Below are 7,967 nucleotides of genomic sequence, written 5' to 3' on the forward strand. Positions count from 1 at the left end.
CCCTTCCCCCCCCCCCCCCCCGCCCCACACACACACACACATTTTTTTAGTTTTTTTTTTGCTTAAATTTCTTTTATAAAATATATATATTTTTTTTTACTATATCTCCCCTCCCCCCCCCCCCCCCCCCATCAAATATTAATTAAGATATTTTTTATTTTTTAAAAAAAAATTCTGCCTAACCCCTACTTCCAAAAAAATTCTCGCTTTGTGTTAGATATATACATATCAAAAATATTTTTCACTTGCCGCCACAAGACTTTTTTTAAATAATTTTTTTTTATTTATGTTATATTTGCTACACAAGTAGAAAAAAAATTCCTAAAAATATATGTACATATCTAACACAAAACGAGAAAAATGTAAAAAAAAATAAAAAATAGCAGTGGATGTTTAAGTAGGGTGGGGTAGAGTTTTTATTTTTTAAGAATATAATAATATCATTTTTTTTAGGGAATGAATGGGTGGTTTTTTTTTTTGGAGGGGGGGAGGAGGTGGGTAAGAAAAATAATTTAAATCTTTTTTGGGATAGTAATACTTTAATATTTAGTTTTTAATTAATATTAATAATTTATTATTTATTTTTTGTCAAGGTGAAATATTTTATTCATGTGGATGTTATGTGTCAAGGTTTTTTCAAATAAAAGAGAAAGTGCATTACACACACCACTGAGGTGTGTTTCTTAAACTAATAAATGATAGTTTAAGTATGAAATTCACACTCTCAATAGTTTAAGTATGAAACTAAAAAATAGGAATAATTTAGGTGTGTTTTTGGCACTTATCTCTATTAATTAAATAAAAAATATTCCTCATCTCCCATTCAAATAAAAATAAATTTTATCCTTTTATATTACAAAGATAAAAAAAGAAGTTATATTACAAAAAATAAAAAATTATGCAGTTTATGTACTATAGTATTTATAAATTCTTACGTAAATATAAAATTATAATAATAAAAAGAAATGCAAGCAAAATCATTTTACAAAAGAGATTAAATTGCTACAGAGACGGCATTGAAAACAAATTTCATAATACCTAGTATGTGATTTTCATGTTTCTGATTTTACTTCTTAGAATTTCGCATTTTATTGATGACCAAGGCAACTGGATTGATAACCAGGATCGTCTCCTAAAACATACTGTAGACTACTTTCAAAATATCTACGTACACCACCTCCAATATTGTTTCCAGTGTCCATACCCTGCACCTCAAAAATTACCACATCCTGTACGCCGGTCGAGCTTGACAACCCCCTCAAAGATGTGGAGATTTTTAATGCAGACAACTCTTTCAAACCTTTTAAATCTCCGGGACCGGATGGTTTACATCCTTTCTTTTATCAAGAATTCTGGCATACTATTAGCCCCATAGTGATGAAGTTGATTCATGATATCTTTAACAATCTTGAAGTTTCTCCTACCATTAATCAAATCTATCTTTGTCTAATTTCCAAGACCCAAAATGCTAATAATCTTCATAATTTTAGACCTAAGTCTTTGTAATACTATCTACAAAATTATTTCAAAAATCATCGTTTTTCGGATAAAACCTTTCCTGCAAGAAATCATAGGTCCTTATCAATTTAGTTTTTTCAAAGGCAGAAGGCATGCAGACAACATTATTATTATCCAAGAACTGATGAATAAGTTTAAAACTACAAAAGCTTCTACGGGTAACTTCATGCTAAAGCTTGATCTTGAAAAAGCTTTCGACAAATTGGAATGGTCCTTTATTTACCGAGCTTTAGTTTATTTTAAATTTCCCCCTAAAATCTCTAAACTCATCATCTATTGCATCTCTTCTTCCTCTATGGCTGTCCTCATAAATGGCACTAAAACCGACTTCTTTAACCTTTCCAGAGGAATCCGACAGGGGGACCCTCTTTCCCCTTATCTTTTTATTTTATGTATGGAAATGCTTTCCGACTACATAAATTATCAAGTAGATATAGGTCTCTGGGATCCCATTAAAATCTCGTCTCGAGGCCCCTATTTTTCGCATCTATTCTACGCAGACGATCTCACTCTCATGGCCAAAGTCAATAATTCCTCTATCCACTCGATGGCTCAAAGCATAGACCTTTTATGCCAACTTTCTGGCCAAACAATCAACAAAACTAAATAAAAAATTATTCCTTCGTCAAATTGTAATGCTACTACCATCTCCCACCTCACTTCCACTTTTGGCATTACCCACACCTCTACTTTCGGGAAATATCTCGGTTTCCCTATTCTTAATAATTCCCCAAACCCACGAGATTTTCTTCACATCGTTGATATGATGAAGCAAAGTGTAACGACCCGAGCCTATTCCCTGGACGTGGTCGGCACTCGAGAACCATTGCTGGTCCCCAAAAAAACCCTCATCCTGGCTGACTATAAGCGAAAGACTAACTCAAGCATATAGAAGCTTAAAACTAAAGTAAATTCAATATACTCAACTTTAAAATAATTTGAACAATACTCAATAGATAACTCAGGGTTTGTAAAAACAACTCAAGGAAGATACATACTGAAAATAACTCAACTTTGTGTATCTATGAAGCATCTACTATTACAGAAGGATATCGGGACAAGACCCACGAAATCTCAAAACTACTAATTGTAAGATAAAGGTGAAGTCCTCCGGAATATAAGAAGGCACACCAAAGTTGACTAGAACATCCCATGACCTCAACGAAACGCATGTTGATGATCTTGAATACCTGTATCTGCATCATTAAATGATGCATACCAAATGGCTCAGGACATGGAATGTACGAGCATGTAAGGGGAATTCTAAACCATAAACATAAGTTTGAACTGGTGGAATAGAAACATACGTACCTCTTCTCAACTCACTCAACTCAACTCGAATCAAAGGAACATAGTCCAACTCAATGAAACTCAGTGAAATAAGGCTCAACTCAATAATAAGATACTCGACTTTTGGTACTCAACTCTAGATACTCAACTCAATATAGAGCAACAATACATATGTAATATATGGAAAGCTTTTAAAACAGTAGAAAGCAACTCAGTTTGTATGCAAGGATACAAGATAAACTCTGCTTGTATATGAAATTACAAAGTAACTATGTGTATATAAGAATACAAAATATCTCTGTGGGAGTTTCTCTAACCGACAACCATTACTATGAGTTATGTGATGATACAACGTCTTGCCTCACGCTGTCAGGGCCGTCCTATACTTTGCCGGGGTATAAAACCTACTACTAAGTGGATCCACTAGTCTATGCTAAAAGCATTAAGGAATTATTTAAAAAGTATGATCATTTCTACCCACGCTGGCTATATAGTTTATGGGGGTTGTGAGTTATCTGAACTCTCCCCCATATCGGTGCTCAATACTACTCCCAAAATATAACTAGCTCATATGTTTAAAAACATAACTCTTTCTGTGTTTTGAGATTATTACTCAAAAATCTTTCTCTTAAAAGAGATGGTACTCAAACTGCTCCAAACCCTTTTGGAAATCTTAGTTTCCTCTCAATCTTAAATGTAAAAACACTTACTCTTGGGAATACTTAGTTTCCATATATCATTTTAAAGAAAATGAACTCAGCTCTACTCTTCCTCAACCCAGTGCTCAAGTCTTTAAAACAAGTTTTAAAATAATTTGTAAAAAGACTTCTTAAAATAGGGTTCATGCCGAATTATGGACGTGAACGACTCAATTCAAGGTTTTCAATAACTATGCATAAAACTCAATACTTGGAACTCAACAACTCCAAAACTCAAGGAGTCAATGATACTACTCATCTCAAGAATGCTCGACTCAGAGGGTTCATGTGGAATTATGGAAATGAACTACTCAACTCAAGGACTCAATGATACCTCTCATCTCAAGATTACTCGACTCATAGGGTTCATGCGGAATTATGGGTATGAACTACTCAACTCAAGGACCTTCATAGGTAACATGTAGTAGCCCCATGATTAGGAATATAATCCCAAAATGATTAGGAACTCAATACTCAAAACTTAGAACTATCGAAGATGCTACTCCTCTCGAAGATACTTAATGTATAGAGTTCATGCAAAATTTATGAGCATGAACGAATCGACTGAAGGGTCTAAAGAACGTTATGCAACTCATGTATATGACTCTTCTCATTCTCATACTTACTTCTTCAAAACTTAACTCAAAATCGATAGTTGATCTTAAAGGATTCACAATCAAACTCAAAGACTTTCTTGAACTCTACTCTTAACTTTTTCTTGAATTTGAATTATGAATTCAAGAGTTATGATTCATGATATGAAGGATCTCGTGATGATAAGGTAGACTCATGAATACATTTTCCTCATTCTCATACGCACTTGCTCGAGTCTTGAAACAAATTATTAGAAATCGTAGAAGACTCCTCAAAAAGACTCAAAGGAACTTTCTTAAAATGTTTGAAAGAACTCTCAAGGCTTAACTCTTATCTCTACCTTGAATTCAAGGTTATTATTTGTGATAGGAAAGATATCGTGATGATTAAATGAGTTTTAGATAGTTAATAATGAGAAACAGTTGAAAAACACTATATGGGGAGCAAGTCCGCGACGTGGAGATGAATTATAATGTTTGGTCGAAATAATTTTTGAAACAATGGAGTCCGCGTTCTCTCTGCAACGCGGAGAGGAAAGTTTCACTCTGAAGGAACAGGCCCGCGTCTACTTTGTTTTTGTCGGACTTTTTCTTACTCGCTTTTCGACCCTAATTCGTCTAGAATCGAATGGCTTCTTTCCCAATCACTTAGATTTGAATACTCAACTTATGTACAAGATAATCTACTCCAAACCACCCTCAATCCACTAACTTTTTATCTCAAGAACTCATCAAACCCATCCTAATTCAAGAACGAAAGCAACTCAAGAACACTAATCAAGAACATCAAACCTTCAACTTTCTAGGACGAAATTACGCTGAAAATAACATGATTGGCGCATGGGTGAACGAACCCAATGCTATGTGAACACACATACCTCTTAGGGATCAACCCTTTGGCGAAACTCCGCAAGAAAACTAAAGAATCTTGACGAACGCCTTGGACCTCTCCTCTTTCTCATCTTTTCTCTTCTTGAACTTTCTTCTAAAACCCTAAGCGTAGATTAGGATTATAAATCTGAACCAAATCAGTTTAGACTCCTAAAACCTTACTAAAAATGAATTAAATCTGATTGGGTAAGGAAAAGACCAAAATACCCCTCATATTTTTGGACAACTTTCCTTAAATGGACAGGCTAACTTCAAAAGAGAATATCTCACGAACTCTAAACTTAGCAAACTCGATGGCTTTGGAAAGATAATTCAAAGACCTTTCATTTGATATCTTATGGGCCACCTAACTCATCATGTACGGAAAGTTATGGTCATTTGAAGTTGACCCAAAACTTAAAGGAACCTAGGAATGACTTGAATGAATTCTCTTTAGTTCTTTTTGGAACTCAAGGTGCTACATCTAATGACCTTAACACTTAAGAAAAAATTTAAATTCCACGGTAAAATTCTACTCACAACGAAGGATGGTTCGAGTCTTAGTTCAAAAAATTTCTAGGTTGTTACACAAAGACTTGCCGATTAAAAAATTAATTTCCTCACCTTGGCAGGTAGAACTACTCTAGTGCAATCCACTCTGAATTCCATTTCCAACTACCCTATGCAATACTTTAAGCTCCCCCAGAAAATTCTATACTTTATAAATAAGATCCAACGAGACTTCATTTGGGGTAGTTCTCATCGTAAGAAAAAGATCCACTATTTAAGTTGGAAAACCATTACCACTCCAAAACATCTAGGTGGTTTAGGTCTTCATGATGCCACTTCCAAAAATAAATCCATTCTTTCGGAACTAGCCTGGAGAATGTTCCGACTTCCCCGTGGACAAAGTCATGTCTCTACCGTCGTAACAACTTCTGTATTAATCCTGCTCATACCTCTTTTACATGGAAAAATCTCATGATAGGCTGAAAGTATTGTGCTAGAGGAGTTAGATGGCTCATTGCTAATGGAGAAAGTATGAACATATGGGATTTCAACTAATCTTAGATCTCTCATTAAAGGTCCAATCCCTATTTCGCTTAAACAACCGGTGGAATCTCGACACTTGTTCTTTCGTATTCCCTCCGGCTATCCTTCATGCCATTCATTCTATCTCGACTTTTCCAACTCTTTTCCTCCCTTCGGAAAAGATCACTATTCATGTTAATAGTTCGCTGGAAACCTCCTCCCCACGGTCACTACAAGCTTAATTTTGATGGCTCCTTCTCTTCACCAGCACTGGTTGGTGGGGTCATCTGCGAAGAACATGGAAATTGGAAGATGGGATTCCACCAACAACATCAAGGTTTCAATGCCACTCAATGGAAATATTGGCACTGCTTAGAGGCATTGAGTTAGCTTATCACCACAATCTTGTTTTCCGCTGGCAATCGAAATTGATCCTATTACTCTTCTAACTGATAACTCAAATCCAATGTATATATGACTCTCTCCTCTCTTCTGGTATGTAGGTACTGACTACAGAATCCCCCTATCAACCATAACTTCAGAGATGGTTAAGGTGGCCCATCACTTGGATAATGAAGCAAGAACTACTAGTACTGATAATAACTTTGTAATATTTTCTACTCTCCCTGCTGGGGTAACTTCTAGCATGGCATCAGATGTAGCAGGACACATTAGTATTAAACGAGTGTCCTTTGTAGCTTGTATTAACCTAGCTAGCTAAATTAGGGAATTATAATATCCCAACTGTATCCGCTACTTAAGTTATTATATATATCCTTTCCTACCAAAAACAAATGGTTTGTTACTTCTTTTTTATAACGTATACTTATCTTGGCTAAATAAGTAGTACTAACTTTTGTCATGTTTAAAAATATGCTGACGTGACCAAAAAAAAATAAATACACGTCTTTAATTGTCACCTCAGCTTTTGGATGGAATTTAAGTTCATTTGAAAGTTGTTAAGGGAGGGGTATCTAAATGTGCATGTAGTTAAAGTGCTAAAATAAATTTTGTCGTCAAGTTTAGAGGGTGATTTGATGTATTTTCTCTTTGATTTTTTTTATAAACAACCCACAATAGATTTGGTATAATGTAAAAATGAAAAAAAGAAAAGAATAAGAAAATGGAAATATATTAATAATAGTATGACTTCATATTACTCTTCAGAATATAAATAAGTGAACAAAATAGATCGTCACATAAGAAAGAATACTATAATCATCACTAAATCAATGACTTGGAGACCCAAAAATTGAGACCCCAAGTCATTGTTTTAGTGACCTTATGGTCAAGAAGACCCTGGATCGTGCTTATTGGGTCGAAACCGGGTCAACCCGGCCAAGTTGACAAGTTTAATAAAAAGTTATGGATCTTACTTCTAGATTGGATCTATGTAGATTGTTCACATTTAATTCATAATCATAGTAGACACCTAGACATGAATGAAGAGGAATGATTAAAGAAGGGAAAAAGATGAAATAAATCCCCAAAAAAGAATATTTTGAGATCTCAAACGTGGTCTAAACCATTTTGGTACTACTATATATAGAGGAGGGACAACATCGCACTGTGTAATCATTTTTCAGAAATTCACTTATTATTTTTCCTATGTTAACTCTTTCTGTCCCAATGCCCATTCTTAAAACTACACATTAAAAAATAATGATTACTTAACCTTTATTAATGTCGTTCATACACATTTTATTATTTTACTATAGGGGTGTGTTTGGTACGAAGGAAAATGTTTTTCATGGAAAATGTTTTCTTGGAAAACAAGTAGATTTTTGATTTATTTTCTCATGTTTGATTGATGAGTAGAAAATAGTTTTCGGAAAAGATTTTTAGTGTTTGATTTATGAATGAAAAATATTTTTGAGAAATATCTTTTATTTTTACTTGAGTAGAAAATATTTTTTGAAATTGAAAATATTTTTTAAAAACAAACTTAAATTTTTTTTGGGGGTGT

This window comes from Solanum tuberosum, unplaced genomic scaffold (genome assembly GCF_000226075.1).
Source record: "Solanum tuberosum cultivar DM 1-3 516 R44 unplaced genomic scaffold, SolTub_3.0 scf00011, whole genome shotgun sequence".
In the NCBI taxonomy this organism is placed as follows: domain Eukaryota; kingdom Viridiplantae; phylum Streptophyta; class Magnoliopsida; order Solanales; family Solanaceae; genus Solanum; species Solanum tuberosum.